Source organism: Choristoneura fumiferana, chromosome 12 (genome assembly GCF_025370935.1).
Source record: "Choristoneura fumiferana chromosome 12, NRCan_CFum_1, whole genome shotgun sequence".
Classification (NCBI taxonomy): Eukaryota; Metazoa; Arthropoda; class Insecta; order Lepidoptera; family Tortricidae; genus Choristoneura; species Choristoneura fumiferana.
The window spans coordinates 6,535,999-6,559,135 of record NC_133483.1 but is presented as its reverse complement, the minus strand read 5'-3'; the positions used below and the strand labels follow the sequence as shown (position 1 = coordinate 6,559,135).

Genomic DNA, 23,137 nt, shown 5'->3' with positions numbered 1-23,137 from the left:
TCATTTGATTCCACATATCCGACGCAGTTGTAGTTTCACCAATACTTTGACAAACTTCTGCCAACTCTGGGATTTGGCATTTCGAATAATACGCTGCGCCTCAGCAACCTTTTTCTGCATAAAACTCAAATTATCGGGAGTCGGGTTTCGCCTGAATCGACCCAACGCAAGCCGCCTTTCTGCAACAACCTTGGAAAGCAAGGGACTCCAGTATCTCTTGGGCTTAAAATCGCGCGTAGGGTTTGTACAAATTTTAACCATAGGAACATTTTTGGTTAACGCTTCCTTAACACGAGCTTCAAAAATGTCATATAATATCTGAACATCATTATGCACAAAAGAGAAATCATCCTTAAAAGACTCCTTTAAACAGTCTCGATAGCCTGACCAATCTGCGCCTTTAAAATTCATTCTTTGTACAAAATGAGGGTCATCCTTGTAATTTAAGCTTAATTTAATAAGAAGATGATCACTACCCAAATGCTCATTAGACACATCCCAACTAAAATCTACAGCAATGTCCGAAGTGCAAAAGCTGACATCAGGAGAGCTTTCTCGAAGTGAACCATCCACAAATTTAACCCTCGTCGGTTTTCCATTATTAAGGGAAACAAAACCATGCTCGAGCGCCGAATCAAATAACTGATTACCTCTTGAGTCACACTTATAAGACCAATTGGAATGATGAGCATTAAAGTCACCCGCGACTAAAGATTTCTCAGAAAACAAAGAGAACAATGAATCCCAATCTTGCTGCGACGTCCGCACTGAGGAAGGACAGTATAGAGATACAATATACTTTAAGAAGGCACAATTTAAAATTTTAACACAAATAATTTCAATACCAGTGTTGTTCAAAGCAATGTGAGATAACTGAGCTTTTACAGAATCATGTACAATGATAGCCACTCCTCCATACGAATCTAGTCTATCTTTTCTGAATATATTGTATGAGCCAATTCGAAGAACTAAACTATTATCTAACCAAGTCTCGCTAATCACCGCAATGTGAACTTTTTCTCTGTTTAAAAAAAGTTCAAGCTCAGTTATCTTAGGCCTAATACTTTGCGAGTTCCACTGTACTATATTCAAGTAGGATTTCAGATTATACCTAGCCATTGATGTTAGTAAAGAAAATCTTAACTAACTCAAAATCCATAAAAAACTTCTTACACAATTTCAAAAATTCTTCAATAATAAACTTACATAGACACTTAAGCTTCTCCTGCCAGTTCTCATTAGACATCAAAATATCCTTTAATCTTTCAAAAAACCTCTCAAAACAACTTCCCTCTCCTCTTACCCCTCTACTCCTCTTGCCCTTCTTCTGACTTTGATCTTCAGTGAAGACATTTTGTGGCTGCTCAGAAACAGGATCTTCGTCCTCATTCTCTACTGGAACTCTTTTTGGCATCTTTCTCTTTCGAATTTCGTGTTGACTATCAACCCCTGCTCTAACTTGACTCTTTGGCTTCTTAACCACAGGAGGACTTATGACGCACTCAGACTCATAATCAACGTTCACCAGCTTGGTCAGAACGGCATCCCTATATGATTTGCCAGCTCTCGTCTTTCCAGCAGACGTAATAGATAAGTCATCTTGTGAAGGTTGAGTCAATTTTGTTGACGTAACAAGCTCTTTTTTATTTTCTTGCATATATAACCATAATGCTTTTTTATAAACACAACCTTCAGATGCCATTATTCCTTTTATCTTCTTTTCTCTCAAAAAGACTGGGCAAGATTTATTTAAAGCCATGTGAGGCCCTTTGCAATTAAGGCATCTAAACTCAGTTGTCTCACAATTGGCATGTGTCCCTCCACACTTCGGGCATACAATTTTGCTTGATGGACAAAACCTGATTAGATGTCCAAACTTCCAGCATTTCGAGCATTGGGTAACCGGAGAAATATATGGGTCCACCTTAAATCGACATCCATATGCATAAACATAAGGAGGCAAATAAGTACCTTTAAAGCACAGACGAATAACTTCAGATTTCACCCATCGACCATCGTTATTCAAGCGATTCAGTCTTCTTACAGACAAAATATCTTCCGAACTGACAATGTTCTTCATAAACTCCTCCTCGTTTACTTCTGTCTCAACATTTTTAACAATGCCGTAACTGCAAATGAGTTGATTTGACCAAAAAGCGCGTCTGTCATCATTATTGAACTCGTCTGCCGATAAAAGCTTCTCTGCTTCTTCTTTCATACTAAATTGTATGCGTACCTTACAGGGGCCCAAGAACTTTATTTTTAAAATACCCTTTAAGCCTTTGGCTTGTAGTAACTTGGCTAAACCTATCTGTTTTGGCAGATCAGTTTTCGATATCACACAGATTTCAAAAGTCTCATCGGGCATTCGCTCAATATGCGGAACGGCATCAAAAGCCTTGGAGCTCCGTAAACGCTTGGGTTTCTTTCCCACAGTGACGAAACTTGCATCAGACGCCCAACTATCATCGCTGGGATCACCAGACTTCTTCTCTGATGGCGAGCCCACAGCCGACATGGCATCTTCATCACACACGACACTTCGTCGAGCCATCGGCGAAAACTCCAGCATACTCACGTTGTCCAACGATAGCGACTTGGTTCGCTGCCCACACTCAATCTCTGAAGATACCCTACTGACTCCTGCAACGGGGTCATAAGACCCGATACTTGTTTCGCTCATATCTTGCTCGAAACACTTCGAAAATAAAAATTAATTGAATTAAATTGCAAAGAGAAAAAATTTGGCAACCGTCGCCTTTGACAGCCGAACGTCAATCCCATGATGTACTTCTTCGGAAAAGCAGATTTCAATCGGAATACGACAGCACCCGAAATGTCAATCAATTATCTGTATACATATATAATTATATATAATACCTTTAAGCGAGCTATTCTTGTATATATATAAATATATAATATAGATCTCGGAAACGGCTTCAACGATTTCGATGAAATTTGGTATGTAGGGTTTTCGGAGATGACAAATCGATCTAGCTTGGTCTCATCTCTGGGAAAACGCTTATTATCGTAACCCGAGCAAAGCTCGGTCGCCCAGGTACTTGTATTTAAATGAGTGACATTTTCATATTGTCAAATGGCTGTACGAGCTAATGAGGGTTATCGCGTATGAATTCGCCGCTAGAGGTGCTAGTGCAGCGAGAGGTCTCCGTAATGTCAAATGGTCATTGTTTTTGGGTTTGTAATACCTGAAATTAATTATGGCAAATATGCGTTCGGGGCAATTAATGTATATGTATTTTTTACGCGACTGCGAAAAAGGAGGGTTATGAGTTTGACGTGTATGTATGTATGTCTATTCCTATGTCCTCTCGTAACTACTCAACGGCTGAACCCATTTTGATAAATGATACGTCATTGGATTCGTCTTAATGACGCGAGTGACACTGGGTACATGATATTCTTAAAAAAATCAAAATGGCTTTTTTTTGGCGCCAAATTGTAAGTTTACAAAAAATGATTTTTATTTAAACTTATCGAGTGGGGTATCAAATGAAAGCTAATAATTAGCCCACTCTAAATATATATAGTTTATAATCGTTTTAAATATACCATTTTCACAGAAAAGAAAAGTGTGAAATAAAACATTAAATTTAAAAAAAAAAACAAAAACTCGACAGCCTTCAAAAATACTAAAAAGAAGAAAACAAGTCTAGTGGGCTAGAACTTTGTTAAGTAGCTAACTTAAAGTTCAACAGTCGGGACCCATTTAAATCGTGACGCTCAAAAATTCTTACCTAATGGGTCCCGACTGTTGAACTTTAAGTTAGCTAAGCTAAGCCCACTAGACTTGTTTTCTCCTTTTTAGTATTTTTTAACGCAGTCGGCTTTTTTTAGACAGTTTTGTCTTTCGGATACCTTTGTCCCCCTTTTTTCCGAACAAAACGGGACTGCGCAACACTGTGGCATGCTCGATATTTTTATGGTACAGTTTAAAGTATTAAACCAAATTTAAATGTAGGTAAATTTTTGTTTTCACGCCCGTAATAACAAACTAACCACTATACCTACTTCAAGCAGGACTTTTGTCTACAGTGGCGCCAGCTGTTGAGCGCGACAACGGTAGCCCTCATTGAGAGAGCACAATAAAAACGAACTTTTCCGATAAAATACGATAGAAAAACCATTATGTACATTTGTATATCGTCGCACGATTGTAAAATTCACCAGATTATGAAATTTCTAGGCATATTAATGAAATGCCACCATTTCTCGATATGCCTAAGAGTTGGCGAGGCTTATCATGACGTGCCTAATAAAAAAAATTAGAACAAAAAATAGAACCGACTACAAAAAACCATGAAAATATTTTTCTACCAGTCTGAAGTCGGTGCCTCAGCACGAGCCAGCAGGAGTGGTCCTATAATCGTCTACCTCACTCACCTACAACAACTATACGAGTATATTGGGCTTTCAATCACTCCTGCTGGCTCGTGCTGAGGCACCGACTCCAGACTGGTAGAAAAATATTTTCATGGTTTTTTGTAGTCGGTTCTATTTCTTGTTATAAAATTATTATTTTCATGCTTTTTATTGTAAAAGATGTAAGATATAATAGTTTAATGTCAAAACTTGCTTTTTCCGATGCAGAAACGTTAATTATTGAGGAGTCCTGGTGCTTCATCACCCGTTCCATTTCACCATATGAATTACGATGAGCTTAATTTGCATAGCAACTGAGTTAAAATAATTGAAATTCAACCCGTGAAGTATATTTATATACGGGTATATTTACCCGTGAAGTACTTGTTATTGAATGAGTAGTCGCTCCATTGGTCAAATTTGGTCTTCAACATCAGTTCCACTTCACCAAATCATGATTTTCAAGAGCAAATGCACGAGTTACTTCTAAATATATCGAAGTTACCATAGGCGTTCCTACAATATTTGAAGAGTTCCCTCGATTTCCTTAGGATCCAATCATCAGATCCAGATTTGGTGCTTATGGGACCTAATTGAAAGCATTCCCAGACGAAAGAAAAAAAATCTAATCGGCTCATAAATGACGGAGTTCTGAGGTAACACATATTTTAAAAAAATACAACCGAATTGATAACCTCCTTTTTTTGAAGTCGGTTAAAAATAAGGCAAATCGTAAGTAACGTATTCATCGATATTCCTAGCTACAACCAGGCATATCGTAAAGTTGTCGCTTTCGGCTACTGGTCTAGGTTCTTAATGGGTTTAGGGTCTTTAGGTTTAGGTCAAAGAGTATAGTACCTATAGAGAAAGTTTAGGTTCAGCAAAATTAGTTACGACGACGAGCGAGGCGAGTGGACCACAAGCGAGAGAAAGGAGCGCGCCACGAGAGCGGCCGGCGAAGCGCCAGGACCAAATTAGGATATTAATCAAATGTACGTATCGTTTATTAAACTTCGGGATAAAGTCTCCGGGTTTATACAGGTACACTTTCATTACCATACTTAATCGATATGGCTAAACATCACTAGGCAAATCGTATTATACGTACCGTACCATATAGTCTAGGTACCGTATCGTACACTAGGCTATGAACGGTGCAGCGATGTTAGCTGACCAAATCAGAAATTTCATGATTTGGCGAATTTCACAATGTGGCGGGGGTTCTCGAGTTTTAGACGACCAGATATGGCCTAGTGGTTAGAGAACCTGAAGCTTGAGGTCCCGGGTTCGATTCCCGTGTCGGGGCAGATATTTGTATGAAAAATACGAACGTTTGTTCTCAGGTCTTGGGTGTTGTATTAAGTATGTATCTATCTATATAATTATATTTATCCGTTAGTACCCATAACACAAGCTTTGCTAGGCTTACTTTGGGACTAGGTCAATGAGGGCTATCGTTTTTTGTCTCACTAGATGGCGCACTGTTGCGTGAGGTTTTTAAGTGTGGCTTTCAGAGTCTGTTATTACGGGCATTAAAACAAAGTTTAGATTAAAATCATATTTAAAACACCTTAAAACTGTACCATAAAAATATCCAGCAACCACAGTGTTGCTTAGTCCCGGTTTTGTACGGAAAAAACGGGAGGAAAAAAGTTTCCGAAAGAGAAAACTGTCTCAAAACACAGACATTCATTGCCCCGTAACGCATAATTGCCATAATTAATTTCAGGTTATGCAAAATATTCACAAAAAAAATCTTATTATAAATAAACCCGCGTAGCTCACCCAAAAACTATGAGATTTGACATTTCGGAGACCTCACGCTACACTAGCGCCTCTAGCGGCGAATTCATTCGCGATAGCCCTCATTGGTGTGAATTGTCCCGTGTTTTATTTATTTGTTTATTTATATTATAAAAATCTATGTCGAATAAAAGAAACCGGGGCATTTATTTATAAGTACATATATAAAAAATATTTCTTATAAAGTTTTATTTCGTACAATGGATTAAACTCAAAGGTAATAATAATAAATGGTCATGTTACTGTTTACTGATTTCTTTATTAGATATCGCCAGTACAGTACTATGGATCAATTTAAAATGCAATGTTTATGTATCACTTCGATCAATGCCGAACACTTATTTGTACACAGGTCAACACACAAATGACTATAAATTAAGAAAAAACAATGCCAGCACTCCTACTTTTCGTCAGGTGTACGAGATTCGTTTTGATAAAGACGATAATTACATGGGAAGCATTTCATTTGTTTTCTTAACAAACTATATGATCTGATATTAATTTAAACTTATCTTACGGTTTTTATTTAATCTAAACTTTGCGAATTCCGTATACACAAGCAAAAAATAATACTGCTAACGTAACGTTACTATTGTGACATAAGTTATCAGACTTTTACATATATCTACATGTACGCATAGGAACCAGAGCAGTGTTGCGTACCGACCTAAAGTGGACTTGAGGCCATAGACAAGACGCCCTCGAGCATATCGCTAGACAACTCGTGCACAGGTTTATCTTTCTCTTACGCAAAAGTCTTACGCGTATGGGCCCACGCTAGTTGACGCGGTTTGCACGGAGCGGGAGGACGCCTGTTGAAAAATAGTATGAGCAGCGCTAACTGCACCGTGCATTCGCGCCAGCTAACGTATGCCCTAATACATTTGCTTGCTTGGTCTTTTAGGCACCTTGCCTACATCACTGGACGGCTGCCTCGTTCAAGAAGAGCTTCATAGATTGTTTGTTACGTTTAAAAGCCCTGGCGCGCATTCCGATTCACTTTCACCTTTTTTGATTAAATTTTCATTTCCGTCAAAATTAGATATAAAAAGTAAAAAAATCGTTCTATTACAAATTAGACGAACGCATCACACCAAATAAAAATAGAAATCATCTATCATATGAAATCTTATATTTTGTAATATTTATCGCGTTCGGAACACCGTCAAAACGTATTTATAAGATTATACATTTTTCATGCATTATGCCTGCACTGCATACGCTCCTAGTATGTTAGTGTAGAGTACACGTATCACTGTCCTATTTAATGGATAAATGAGAACTTTTCTAAGATATCATTAATTATGTAAGTGGGCTCCTATCTAGGCTACAAATTACATTGATAAATACCATCATACATACTATATTCGACTAACACTAAGAAATCAACGTATCACATCCATCGACTCATCCATAGCCACGGTAATGGAAAGACGATCATTTACATTAGCTGTAAAGCTACTCTTACTAAGTTTATTTTGACACTGGTAATTAGAATGTTTTAAAAACTGTGCATGCGTATATTCGTCCTACTCGTATTATAATAATATAATAAGTACCAATGTGATAGGACATTTCACAGCGTTCACAAAACGTATCTGGAATACAACAGCTCCAATACATAGAAAGAGAAATAAATAGTCAAATAAAATACAGTAAAATTTTGTATGCATGTCAAATTATGCATTAAAATATTTATAAAATAACTAATTACACGAACGAATGTCATGAACTGTCAAATATAGAAAAAATTGAAAAAGCATCAAAATCTTCCCACTCGGAGGAATGGACAATAATGGCCGCTCTAATAAACACATTCACACAGTTAGATTCTCAAAATAACATCTAAAATTACGTTTCACTCATTAATATTCGAATGTTGTTCAGTTTACACTGGGGTTAGGGGGAGGTAATTGTCGGGGGCGCAGCCGGGGGTAGGGCGGCACCGGCGCCGGGCTCGTCGGCGCGCCGTACGGCGGGTAACGGCGCCCCGCCGTACCCACCGTAGTACGCCGGGCTCGGGTACGCGCCATAACTGTAACCTGAAACAAGCATTAAGGTCAATTAATTGGATACTAAAGCAACATATCCACATTCTGCAAGTAGTCTACTGAGTGGCCTTACCCCATCGAAAATAGATATTCTGATTTTAAAGTTTAACGGTATTTCTTTTTCGAAACGCAGAAAAGTTTGGTCCTCCTCCTGACGGCCTCAGACTGAGCGGGTAACTTGTTATCAATTGACCATTATACTTCGAAATAATAGGAAATGTAAGTGGTTCGCAATTGTACTAACCTGGATATTGTGCGTATGGCGCATCTGGAGGCGGTCCCGTCGCTGCATACGGTTTAGTGCCGTCACCTGGCATCGCTGGTGATCCCATCATCGGGCTCGGGGCCATATTCAGCGGCAAAGGCTGCGGTTTACCCTGCCCTTGGGGCAAGGGATGCGACATGGGCGAATCGTGCGACATCCCTGGTATAGGAAGACCCATAGGGCTCTGACCCAAGGGAGCCACAGGAGTTGTATTATGCACAGACTCCCCCCGCGACTTAGAGGTACCAGGGGAACGAGGAGACTAGACACACTATGCGACATTCCCGAATTCATCGGCTGCCTTTCACTTTGAGATTCGGAACTATCCTTGTTGGGAGAGACTTTTCTTCTTAGATTTAGAGCCCGACTTCTCGTCGCTGCCGGGAGAGTAGGACTGAGTAATATCGTCTAAATTTTTACGGAAATCCGGCATGCTCTCCTGAGGACGCTGGCGGTTCTTTCTAATATACTCAAACTAGATTCGGTCGGCGGCCGGGCGCCAGGCCTTTGATGTCTATAATTTTTCAATAAATTGACTTTTCTCGCGACGTTATCTATACTCGGGGCGGTATCCATCGAATTATTTCGCGATGATCTGGAGCCGTCGTTGGAGTTCTCGGAAGATTTGGTCTCCAAAGCCTCCTCGGAAGGTAACTTTTCATCGGTTGTTAAAACAATAGGTTCGGTTTCTATTTTATCTTCACTGTTGGCGTTCTTTTTCTTTTGGTTTTCTGGGTTTGTTGACGACTTAGAATCTTCTGAATGCTCATTGTTACCCCGCTTTGAGTTTTGGACACTGGAGAGCTCGTTTTTGCCTTCTTTCTTTTCTTCTTCATCGTCGCTGTCTAGTATTTGAGTATCATCTTCAGATTCTGGCTTATTAGTTGGTGGGTTGGAGTCGCTATTTTCGTTATCAGATCTCTTTGTTTCCTTTTTAATTTTGGTTATGCTAAGGGAACCTGGCAAATTTGGCCTCAGTATTCTACCCGGTAGCTGCCCTAGCCTGTGTCGCATGGCACCGTACGACCTCATTTCTCCCAACCTATTCCTGATGTCAGCAATCTTCTGGCCGGGAAGTAGTGGTCTCGAGATTTTGTTGTGACCTATTATAGACGGTCTCGTCATCACTCGCTGATAGCCTGGCCTCGGTCCAGTTTTGGAAGTGATAGTGATTGCAGAGTTGTTTTTCAGGGATCCTGGTAAACTTCCTGGTCGACTGCCGAGAACTGTAAGAAAAATTAAAATCAGTATATCTGTACAAATATACAGCTTTAAACAACACTGAAATATTCAATATATCTATTTAAATTAAACCCTTCTATAAATTGACTTACTCTTCTTTCCAATTGGACTGTTGTCTTTGTCAACGCCCTTTTGCCCCAGAGACGTCTTGATCGCGATGATCTTGCCGGATTCCAACTGCATGTAAATACCCTTTGGCGATTTGAGTACCATGACGCGTTGACCCGCTTTCAAAACTATGTTAGTCTTTTCAGCGGAGTTGGTTGGTATCACCACATCTGAGAATAAATATTTTTATTGTCACAACAATTATCATCATTACGCCAACAACAGGAGAACGCGCACCCGCAAGCACCAAGAGGATTGCAGATGCGATACCAATCTAAACAGTATAGATGCACAGAGGGGACAGAATAATTCATAGAATAGCTCTTGTACTGTCACCATCTGATATTTCTAAGCGGCCGAGCTGGGCAAAAATATCAGAACATGCACTTGAGTGCATATTGATGTTTAATCACCATGGCCGCTCAGAAATATCAGACGGCGACTGTACCAGTAGTTACACCGTCTGTCTTTAACTCCGTGCCGGAATGCAGTAGCGTCAGCACTAAGCACAGCTGCTTGGGAGCAGGATTTGCGAGTATGATGGATGGTGGTAGCGATCGAAATGTTATCAATTAGTGTAAAACATTCATTATTATGTACGACTGTATGTGTTCTTAAAATAAATAAATAAATAAAAAACATTTGTCAGTAACGTAAATGACTCGTTGATATCTTTTTATTTTCCATGATTTGTATTAATTTGCATTAATGTGTAAGTAATTGATGACCTTTTCATAATGAAAAGTAATTATCTGAAGTTAATTACGTCTTTTAATTCATTTATTGCTGAGACTTCACGGCTCCGCCGCTTTCTTTACTGGCTTTACTGGGTTTAAGACGTCAAAAAAACACTGCATCATAGTGATGTTTACCTAGAGGCAGCGTCATCTCCTGCGCTGTCATGCCCTGCCGGCGCCAGACGTCGGCCGGGATCCAGCGAGCGCCGTGCTGCATGGGCCGCACTGAAGCCACGGGCCGCTGCACCACGCTGCCGTCCGCCGTGCGCACCGTGCGGTACGCCGGCGTAGGCTTGGGGGCGGATGCCGCCTTCTTCTCCAACTCGTATCTGTTAAAAGTTAGTATATAACTACACCTTGACAAGTTTGTTCATGACAATCGGGGGAGACACTATTTACCGGACCGGATAAAATCGACCCGATTTTTCGAGTACACCATAAAAAGTCATATCAAACTGACATGAGTTTGTATGGGCATGTACACAAAAATCGGGTCGGTATTTCCATGTTGGTATTATCCGGGCCGGCAAATAGTCACACACACTTGGTAGAACCATATTGCAGTCAGCATTTCCTGCAATCATCAAAAAAATCTTGATAAAGGCAGCAGTCTCCCCGTGACAGGGTTCTACTGAGTGTTATACATTAGATCTGGCATCAAAATTCTGGGATTTAATGAATTTCAATGGAAATTCCCAAGAAATGGATCCCATGCTATTGCTAAAGCTACTTTTTATCCTGATATTCCCATATCGCGATAAAAAGTTTCTTTAGCCCGCATGGTACGGTGCTACTTTTCAACACCCGTCTTACGCGCCACTCGAAATTCAGTGCTAGCGAATGGCGTAAATTGTTTGCACAAGTCTAATAATTTGACGCGGCTGGCGCCAAAAAATTTACGACTCTGTTCCATGCCAGCATTGCGTTGCCGCGTCGCAAAAAATGGTGCGGAAACTGTTTACATTATATCACGTAAAACAGTAAGAGCACTGGCTTCTTCACTCGCAATATGGTCCAATTAACGGCCGATTCCGTCAATCGTGGATAGCTAGTAATGATGAAAAACCACTGATGTATTAAACTGTAGATACACATTGCCAATCAAAATCCCCATCAAAGAATGTCCGAACTATTTATTTGTTTGTGTAACAAATAAAATCATCACCCACACAAATTAATTAAAAAGAATACGTGACGAAATTTGAACCTAGTCTTTACTAAGTTACAGTTGAATTTCGCTAGCGGCCATATTCCACAATTAATAAAAATATTTACGTGTGCGTAGAAACACTGATCCCACCACACAAACAAATAGAAAGAATACGTGACGAAATTTGAACCTAGACTTTATTCTATTACAGTTGAATTTCGCTAGCGGCAAAACTCCACAACGCTTGACACTTGACAGCTAACTCCACAATTTCACATACGCATGCTCGAATATGAATGTAAGCCTTATCAGAAAAGGCAGAGGGATTAATTTCACTTGCTACATTGAAGGCGACGTTGCAAGATTGCTTGGATGAGTTTGACGTTTCTTAAGACGGACGAATTTAGGTTGTAGAACAAAGAATGCATTCGGCTTTCGGAGAGGACTTTCGTAATAAAAAGTTTTTGTCAATAAAATTAAAAAAAATTAAAAGGTAACTTTTAAGCTAATTTTCTTTAGTCCAAGTGTTTACCGTTTTTGAGATAATCTATATACAGCCGGATTAAGACTATTTGATGCCTTAAGCAATGCACGCCTATGCCCCCCCCCCCTTATCGATATTTTAAATAAGTATTTATTACGACGAAATATTATATTTATGAAATACGATAGAGATTATGGGGGCACGAGCGAGCGGATTTTCAAACAGCCTTACCTTTATGTGCTAACAAAAAAAATATTGGTGCTGTTTATGGTGCCCCCAAGACGTGATGCCCTAAGCAATCGCTTAATTTGCTTATGGGCTAATCCGGCACTGTCTATATATATAAAATTAAAATAATAAACTGACTAACTGACTGCACCTAGAGACCTACTTTATGCCCCTGGTTACCAAAGTACTCGTCAAGACGACAAACGAGTCCAAACTCGATGTGGTCGTGTCGTTTATCACAGAGTTCCTATGGTCACCCGCTAGCTTTATCATCAGATCAACTCCATGTTATAATAATATTGCATTGTCATTGGATTTAAGTATACATGCGTGTAAAATTTCAGCTCAATCGGTTGAAGATATCCACTTCAAATTTGAGTTGAAAGATTCCACCCGAGCAAACATAGTTACATTGCACTGCAAATAAATATAATGCTTGTAATAAGTTTTTGTTAAAATTTAATTTTTAATACAAGCTTTTTTGCCGAATGTACTTTTGTTGACTGTACTTGAATTGTCGTCTAAACTACATATCTGTACCAAATTTCAAGTCGGTACTATTAACTATTGAGGAGTTCCCTCCTGCAGAGACGATTCTGACAGAACCACCAAGTTGTCACTACCAGATTAATGTATTGGCACCAAATTTACATAAGTATGCCAAATTTCAAGTCGATCGGACCACTGGAAGTGGGTCAAATTTAGCTTCCAAGATTTGACCCAAACAAACAATAAATAAATAAATAAGCAAACAGGGCAAGCTACAGAAAAGCTTCTAAAAATATCGCCGAAATGTAAGCACTTGTGCAAGTATTTCGAATAAAAAACAATTTGAATTCTCATCCTCCTTGGTTCTGGCTGTTTGCTTCTAAAACCATTGCCAGCGCACGCCGCGCGCAGCTCAAAAAAAATTGCAGGCTGTCTGTCAGCACAGTTCATTCGCGGGAAATTCTTCGGACTTCGTATGTTGTGTAATTAAATAATAAGAAGCTCGACTAGTGTGAATAAATTGTAAACTGTATTATAAACCTTGTAAACAGTGTTAAATACTTATGATTTTTATAGTGTAAAAAACAATGGGTAAACATAGTGATTAATACGGTGTAGATTTGGCGAGCGCTTTATCAAAGTTGGCTTCATTGAGGTTTGTGGTTCATAAATTGCTTTATTAATTTTGTATAAAAACGAATAAACCACACAGACAGACAGTCAGTACATTATATTATCGAAGCTTTTATAAAACATAATTAAAATCGCAAACTTCAAGGTAAATATTCAAACGACATAGCTACCCGTTGCTAGGCGACTCGGTAAATAAAATAGAGTGACTGCAACTCCACTACACTTTTGTTCCATGTTCTGTTGTTTATCTGTTTCGTTTTACTGATATGCTTTCCTGTGCGTGTGACAAAGACAAGGCATTTGTCAATATTGTGGAATTCTGGCAACGTTTATCTTTTAATTAGCAATTTAGAAATGGCTTTAAAATTAATTTAAATCAATATTTCTCTCGGATTATTAGAATTTAATAGAAAAAACAACAAATACTCGCTGAAAGTATGATATTCCATCAGATTTGTTCCGTTTTCGCGAGTGATTTTTGCACTTTTTAAAGACGCACGTGGGCATCGTTACGCTTGTACTGACAACAACGTACTGAGAAAAAAGAAGGCCACATTTACCAAAGTGGCGCTCATTTGGCTCGGACATATTCGGACGCGCGATTGTGGATCTACAGTTTAATACATCAGTGTGAAAAACTAATACATTTATTTCCTTATAGAGCAGAAGAGAATCCACATAGACTACTCGAAATAACGTGTAGTAAAATAAAATCTTGTCAGGGAAATAATTACGTAAAGCCAACTAAAACAGGATTTCAACAGTCCAACGAGATAGAGCGATCAAAATTTATTTTTATTTCGTAACAATGCTGACCAACTTCATATTTAGGGTTCTGTCAACCAACAAAAGCTGTGTTTATCGCAAAAGAACAATAAAGCCAGTCTAGCCAGTTGAACTTAATATTTGATGTACTGTTATCAATATTACTTACATTATTGTAAGGTGCAACGAAACCCTTGGATACTAAGCCGGTGCAGTGTTGTTCTACGTCTACTTTTTTTATTAGGGTAGGATAGGCAAGCAAATCATGCCAATAATGTAACACCGATCTTCAAAGAACATTTTACTCTTGCTTCTAAGACGTGATCACTCGTGCTCATCAATTCGACAAAATATTTTTTTTTAAACGTTATATAAGCTAGGTATTTTATAACAATTCAGCAAGCCACAGCTGCAATAAAACATTTCAGAAAAACATTGATGCGACTTTTGTCTATTTTATGGCTAAAACACCAAAGTGGATAGCTACAAAACACACACAACGTGGATATGACAAAAATGAAGAGTCCATGTTGAAAAAAGGGAGAGGAAAGGTAATAAACTGAAATAAAAAGGTGCTTTTGTATTAATTAAATCCGTGCAATATCTTACCCTCTCTGCGCTAATCTCTTTTCGGCACTAGACAGTTTCTTCTCTTTCCTGTCGACCAGCAGCGATTCGTGTTGGAAAGGCTCCTTGCTGAGCAGCCGGCTGTGCTGGGCTATGATGCCCTGCATCAGTACGTCTAAGTACTTGTCTTTATGCTCTGATAGGTCCTTTGGCTCCGATTCCTGTGGCAAAATGTTTGTGATTGGATCCCTAATAATGTATGGGTGCAGGCGTTACTTTGGGGAAGTCTATATTATTCTGTGTGGCACTTTTGGTAGCGATAAAGCAAAAAAGGAAAATACGATAAGGCTGCGTTTCCACCAATAATGTGCGAGGATGTATGGCGAGAAAAGTTTTTTTTCATTAACCAATAGAAACGCTTCATTTACCTCGCCTCGCTCTGCTCAGCTGTTTCCACCAGAGATGTGCTGTGCTGTTTCTATTGGTTAATGAAAAAAACATTCCTCGCAACACCATCCTCTCATATCTCTGGTGGAAACGGAGTTTAAGATGAGCAATTTCTAGGTCAAGATTTTTCAACCTGGGACTCTAAAATGAAAATAAAAGCAATGCCCTTAGGCATTTAAATCACTCAAGACAATCTAAAGGGGTTTACATAGATTATGGACCTGTAGTACTGTAATTTTAAATGTTGCTTATTGTATTGCTTTTGTAACACCAATTGACCTAGTCCCAAAGTAAGCTTAGCAAAGCTTGTGCTATAGGTACTATCATGATAGAACGACCAGACGGCCTGGTGGTTAGAGAACCTGACTACGAAGCTTGAGGTCCCGGGTTCGATTCCCGTGTCGGGGCAGATATTTGTATGAAAAATACTCGGGTCTTGGGTGTTTAATATGTATTTAAGTATGTACCTATATCTATATAATTTTATTTATCCGTTGCTTAGTACCTATAACACAAGCTTTGCTAAGCTTACTTTGGGACTAGGTCAATGAGGGCTATCGTTTTTGTCTCACTAGATGGCGCGCTGTTGCGTGAGGTTTTTAAGTATGGCTTTCAAAGTCTGTTATTACGGGCGTGAAAACAAAGTTAAGATTAAAATCATATTTAATACACCTTAAAACCGTACCATAAAAATATCGAGCATAGTTCCGTTTTGTTCGGAAAAAAGGGAGGACAAAGGTAAAGGTTAAGGACTAAGGTACTGTAGGTTTCTGAAAGACAAAACTGTCTCAAAACACAGACATTCATTGCCCCGGAACGCATATTTGCCATAATTAATTTCAGATATTGCAAAATATTCACAAAATTATTCTAATTATAAATAAACCCGCGTAGCTCACCCAAAAACTATGAGATTTGACATTTCGGAGACCTCACGCTACACTAGCGCCTCTAGTGGCGAATTCATACGCGATAGCCCTCATTGGTGTGAATTGTCCCGTGATATTTATTTATTTATTGCGCATGTTTATGTAACGGTGAAGTATTAAGAGGAGACCGCAGACGGTAAACAAAGTGGTCGGACAAAAACATCACGCAAAAAGGACAATACTAATACCTACTTCGTTAATCATATACCTAACGGTCAAATTAACACATGCTTTTAATAAAACACAGTTTTCTGAAAATTTTGTTAATCATCAATATTAAGGCGTATTTGTCACTTCCGAGATTGGATTCTTAAAAAACAAACGCGAGTTTGACCGTTTAATTTTCAATGTTTAACGAAACGAATAATAGTATAGTAATTGTGATATCCTGTATTTTTTTATAACGGTACAAACGCATAGTAAGGTTTTCCAAATACGCAACAACATTAGACACGGCAAAAGTGTGACTAATTCTAAATTCAGATCAATAAATATGAAGAAATTCGACGCGATGTTTTATTATGTTAGTAACGAAAAATTTCACGGTCTCGGTTGTGTAATTAGAGCATAAGCCACAACGTTACCTTGTATCTTAATCAAAGAAGTAATATTTTATGAAACGTTAACAAAAGGTAATTCGTTTATATAATTACAAAATAGTCGTTTTTTTATTCAATTAATGTGCGAAAGCGTCAGGTATCGCAAGTCGGCCCTGTTCAATCGATTTTCAATGTATTAGCAAAGTGATAGGCAGAACACACTACTATACAAATCTGTAGGTGAGATAAAAAATTTAATCAGCCACGGGCATTAATTGTTGAGTCACTGTGGAACTCTAGCAAACGTTACTGTAAAACACTAACAAGCAATGCTGTGGCGTAGCCAAGTGGCCCAAAACCCCCTTGCAAAAAAGAGGGCGTCGCAGCACAGAGATACAGTGTGTATGACAAGATCGTGACCGGTATACTTTTTTATTATTAAAATGGCACACATTAAAAAAAAGTACTGGCTGAATAGCATGGTCTTTTACGTACAATGCTCTGTAAAAATAAAAATAAAAAACTTGACAGTTTCCCGCCAAAAGCACATTTTCCAAAATGTGTGCCGCGTATGCTACACGATACGAAGCAATGTTCCTCTGTTTACATCCGAAAGGACCCAAAATGTCTCGCGATCGGGCCGCTAAGTACATGAATAAGTCGAAGGCGTTTGTGAACAAGTGGGTGAAAAGATACTCGGAAACAAAAAACGTCGACGCCTTACCAGAACGCGGGGAAACAAAATCAACCTCTTCTGCAGAGAATAAGCGGATTTTACAAATATTTATGAAAAATCCACTATAATCTTTGCGTTCTGGGCAAGAAATGTTAAAGAAATATGGTTTATCTATATCTATAGATACAATACGAAGACGTTTGATGGAAAATGGATTAAAATATCGAAGTACTATAAAGAAACCGCTCCTTACTTAAAAACATACGGGAATGAGACTGCCATGGGCGAGTGAAAACAAAAACCGGGATTGGAACAATATAATATTTTCAGATGAAGCTAACACTCTGGCACGCTGAGCAGCTAATTACTCGACTAGGGCTTGGTCTACGACTGATAACCGATTGCTCGTGCGGACCGTGAAACACCCAGTAAAGGTACATGTTTGAGGATGCTTCTCAAAACAGGGTTTTGGCCTTTTGCACTTGTTCACTGGTTCACTGGATCCCCTAAAAATGTCGAAAAATTTATGAAAAGGCATTGTTACCTTCCGCTAAGAAGATGTTCTCAAGGCATAATGCTTCATGGATCCTGCAAGAAGATAATGACCCTAAACACCGAAGTCGGGTTTGTACTGCGTGGAATGCCGAAAATGGCATCGATGTTTTGGGTTGGCCCTCAAAATCGCCCGATGCCAATCCAATAGAAATGTATGGGCGTGGATGAAGCTGAGATTACGAGGAAAAAATACTGATCTATCTCGAGAACTGAAGTCCATATGGAGGTCTTTACCTCGCAGTTACGCTGAAAATTAAGTTGAAAGTATGCCTCAAAGATGCCAAGCGACAATAGACAATTTGGGATACTGGACAACTTATTAAAAATAAAGCATAAAAGTGTAATAAATTAACTATATAATTATAGAATTTCGCATCATAATTCTTTTCTTTTTAGAAGTTTTACCGGTCACGCTCTTATCATACATAGTGTAGTTGCATATTTTCTTAAAGCCATAATGTAATGTTTGTCATAATATAATTTACTCATAATTTTTTAGCAAATTTTTCAGAAAATTTTAATGGTCACCTGTATAACTTTTTAGGTCAGGTTAAGTTTGTTTTATAAAAAATCTGAACAATAAATGGATTCAGAGAGAAAAGAGTCATGACAAATAATAAATTATGAGTCACAATGTATTATTTTTCATGACTCTGTTTTCTCTGAGAGCTGCTACTTTTTTCGCTGAAGCAAGTATGCGAGCCGATAGGGACCCGCAAAAAAATTGGGGCCCCAACTTTTTGCTGGATTTGTGCTGTAAAAATTGCAAAAGAATATGAATACTTTTTATAGTACAGTACCAGCAGCAACTTCTGACACAGCAAATAATGTTCCATACATACTCATTAATTAATTCCTGGAACCTTAAACATAAGCAGAAGGCTATGCCCAGAGCATATAGTAGCAAATTTAAATGAGGGCCACCGCTGAAAACTAAAATACAACAACAAAACGAACTAGACATCCTCCTTTTTGGCATAGTTTAATTACCTTCTCATCATTGTCAAAGCACAGGTTAGTGATCTCCTTCATAGAGAGCACAGCGTCCGGGTTGCATTCGTCGACGACGCGGTCGGCCATGCCCTGCTTGTTTATCTGCCGGTCGTAGATCTTCTTCTCAAGGCACCAGTCCATCACAAACCGGTATACGAAGCAGGGCTTCCTCTGCCCGTACCTACGGTGGTGAAGAAAAAATAATGCGTTAGTATTTTTTGTAACAAATAAGCGCAGCATAGGACGTCCACCAACGAGATGGACAGATTACTCAACCGAAGCAACTAGAAGGCTATGGGGGAGGCCAATGTCCAAAAGTGGACGTCTTGCGGCAGATGTGGTGATGTTTTTTTTTTTAGATCGTTCGAACTTGGGATTAGAGGAAGGCGTCTGCCCAACGAAGTCATCAATTAAAGCTAGTAATAAATACGTAAAATACGTAAATTAATTAATTATTACAGTATCGATACCTCCTACGTATACTGGTACAAGTGACAAATTTCTGATTTTTAGTTTTTTGCAATTTTGTGATTAATATTTCCTTATTTACCTACCACAAAAAATTTGCACGGATATTCCTATTAGTTTTGGAAATAAAGTGACGTATATGAATGCATCTAACACCGTTTTGCTAATCGGTACAACGTATACTGAGGCAACCGACATGCACCACTATACGCGGCACCGATATTGTCGCGGGGCCGGGGAAGTCGAGTGTAACTGGCAGTTGCCTCAGTGTACGCGCTAGCCGTCGCTGCGTGCGGACCGTTTAAACTGTTCTACGAACACATAATTTGATAGTATATATAAAAAAAACATGTTTTGGTCTGACAATTGCGGAGGGCAAGACCACAATAGCCGTATTTCTCATAGACAGTCATGGAAACTAAATCCAATGTGAAACCTTTTCGTGATCTATTTCGCTATGATTTCTTTGGCAAATGTATGGGATGTCAACATAACATTGGTAGTACAACGGTTCCACCCCAGTACCAGTACGTGATTCAGTTTCCTCGGCTATACCTACATGTACGCGTGCTAGAAATATAACATTGCAGTATTACATTGCATTCTGGTAGTTGAGCATCCCCAAAAAGAAGGCGAAGGCATGCATGCTTTAATTAAAATGAGAACAGTAAATTTCAATATACCTACAGGTTGATAAAAAAAATCCTGTACTATACTGTAACCCATATTAGGGCTACTGATTACTAATACGATATAAGTGGGAAAACATCGAAATTAGAAAGTCTTCTTGCGACTCCACTTCCATACAAAACTTTTTTTTTTCGAATCACAGTATTTTTCTACTTGGATCATATTAGTAATTAGTAGCCCTAATGTGGTTTAAAGTATAGTACAGGTTTTTAATAACCCCCTATACACATTTTTTTATACACACCTAAGAAATGGTACCTGGCTATGTATATGGCGAAAACGGGTAAACCGTATGAAGTTATAGAAGTTTCCCAAGACTCAGAAACAGACACAAAATTTAAATCTATTGTCAAGAAGACATTAATATATAAGGCGTATTATTAAAATTAATGATTATATCATGGATAGGGAAATTTGGAAATAATTCCGATCCGCATTGGCGAGTGCTTACTCCAAATAGCGAATTGAGAACTGTTTTAAATATGTAGTTGTGCTAAATACTTGTGATGTATAGATATCACTAAAATATGATTGTAAATCTGTTTACAAAATATAACTAGGTTTATTGCCAGACTCTTCTCAACAGAGGTTTTTACGAACCGGTGGTAATTTTTTTGACATTCATAAGTGCTTGTTACAATCTAAATTGAATAAAGATATTTTGACTTTGACTCAATATTTCATGTCAAAGCTTGGCTTAAGCAAAGTGCTAATCAGACTCGCGCACGAAGGGTTCCATACCATCTATACAACTTCATTAGGATTAGCAAAAAAATGGCAAAAAAAATTACATTTGTTGTATGGGGGCCCCTTTAAATATTTATTCTGTTCTATTTTTTGTTATATATATATTATATCGACTACAGTTATACATAATCTGTGAAAATTTCAACTGTCTAACTATCATGGTTCATGAGATACAGCCTGGTGACAGACGGACGGACAGCGAAGTAGTATATAGAAGTAGGGTTTCCGTTTATACCCTTTGGGTACGGAACCCTGAAGAGGCACAAAAAGCTAAACCGTTATGTGGATACAAATGGGTGCGATGCGATATATGTATCACATGAGGAACCTTTCACAATAAAATACGAGTACACATTTGAACAGGAATACGAATCCATTGAATGTGCTTCCATTAATTTAAAGCACTTAATACAATTACTTTTCTTAATAAAACCATTTATATTTCAAGTGAGGTTTTTTATAAAGGTATATTTTTGTATTTTGTATAGCACGTTTAAAACATTCCTAGCGGTATATTGGTACAAGTGGCATGCTAATGTTAGCGTATATTGATGCAAGTGATAAAAACGTTTATAAATCAATAGATGAAGGTAAAAGAGCATCTGTTTTATTGTTCATTGCAAGCCATATAAGTATTTCATCTAAAAATTCATATACAATATAAAAATATCGTTAGATCAGTAATCTACGCATTACGCCGTATACTGGAGCAAGTGGTAATTAGCTCAGTATACCGCACAACTACAAGATGTAAAATACGCGTATAGTAGTGTATCTGCAATTTCTCAAAAACTATAAGAAATTTCAAAATTCCATGAATACAGGTAGAAAGCAAATATTTTCTTTGGAACCAATGCAAATTTTGAAAAGTTATATCATCAAATGAGAAAGTTACAGGTTTTGAACCTTTGAACAGCTCTCCTGTAAATTTATGATTATGCACTTGTACCAGTATACGTAGGAGGTGTCGAGTTGTTCATTAAAAGTGGAGAGTGAATAGTAGATTGATAAGCAAGGGTGGAAAATGTCCCATTTTACCCGAGATATTTCTGGCGCTCGAACGTAGTGAGAGCGCCAATAGTTCGAGGGGAAATGGGTAATTTCACCCGAGTTAGACACTCTATTTTTCATTTACAAAATAAAATGAGAATAATAATAAATTGAATTTACTTATATCCAACCTCCAACGGTACCTTTTCGACTGGCCTCTTGCCACGGCCGACTATTAAAAAAAAATCGAGTTCACGACAAGGAGGTTATATACAAAACTGGAGGTTGAACGCCGAACGAAGAAGTTTGACCTTTATTACTTATTTATATATTCCATCTCTTTCTTTCACATTTCACGAGTGACTTCCATCTCTTTCTTAACCTAACTAAAGAAAGACATTGAATATGTTCGTGACGTAATAAAGATCAAATTTCTTGTTTCAAACGGATGTTCGGCGTTCAACCTCCAGTGTTGTATATAAGCTCCTTAGTCACGACGTGCATCTAGATGCACCTTAGCACAGGTATTTCATTTACTTAAAAAGGGGATACCAGCACATCGTAAAATTAGTACTAAGTGAACGAATAAATCATTTTTCATTTTTCATGCCGAAACGTGAAAAAAAAGTGTCATTAACGTAACTCCGTGGCTAATCGAAAAATAAAAAAAATACTTTCCACCCTAGAGATGAACACGCATTTTTCCACCCGGCTATCTACCCATGAAAATTAAACTTTCCGAACAGGAGAGATGAAAATGATATTGAGCTCACAAGATGGCCATAATAATGCGACGCATAACATGTGCAGCAGACGGAAATAAGTTTCAAAACCACTCTATAAAAAAAAACTGTGACTGAAGACCATACGCATACCTTACGCGCAGCTTTATGAATGTGAGATTTGAATGAGGCATAATTTAAATGGCTTTATGAAGCGATCACCTGTATGCGTCTTAGTAAGGGACTCTGGAGCTGGCCTGTTCAATACCAATGAGGTGTTTTAAAATTAATGTACAATATTTCAACAGCATTATCAGCAGAATTTTTGATTCAAAATGTCGTCACACCTTTGACACAGTGTGCTTACAATATTGTTTAATCTATGTTAACCACAATTAAAACATTTTTAATTACATTTACAGGGGGCTGCGTCAAATTAACCTAACCACCTACTGCAACTGCAATCATCATCAGCT

At 38.3% G+C, this 23,137-nt stretch overlaps 1 pseudogene; it reads right to left on the bottom strand.

Moving 5' to 3' along the window:
* Window positions 1-8,085: 8,085 nt before the first annotated feature.
* LOC141433667 (uncharacterized) overlaps window positions 8,086-23,137 on the bottom strand; it is a 20,079-nt pseudogene continuing 5,027 nt past the window's right edge.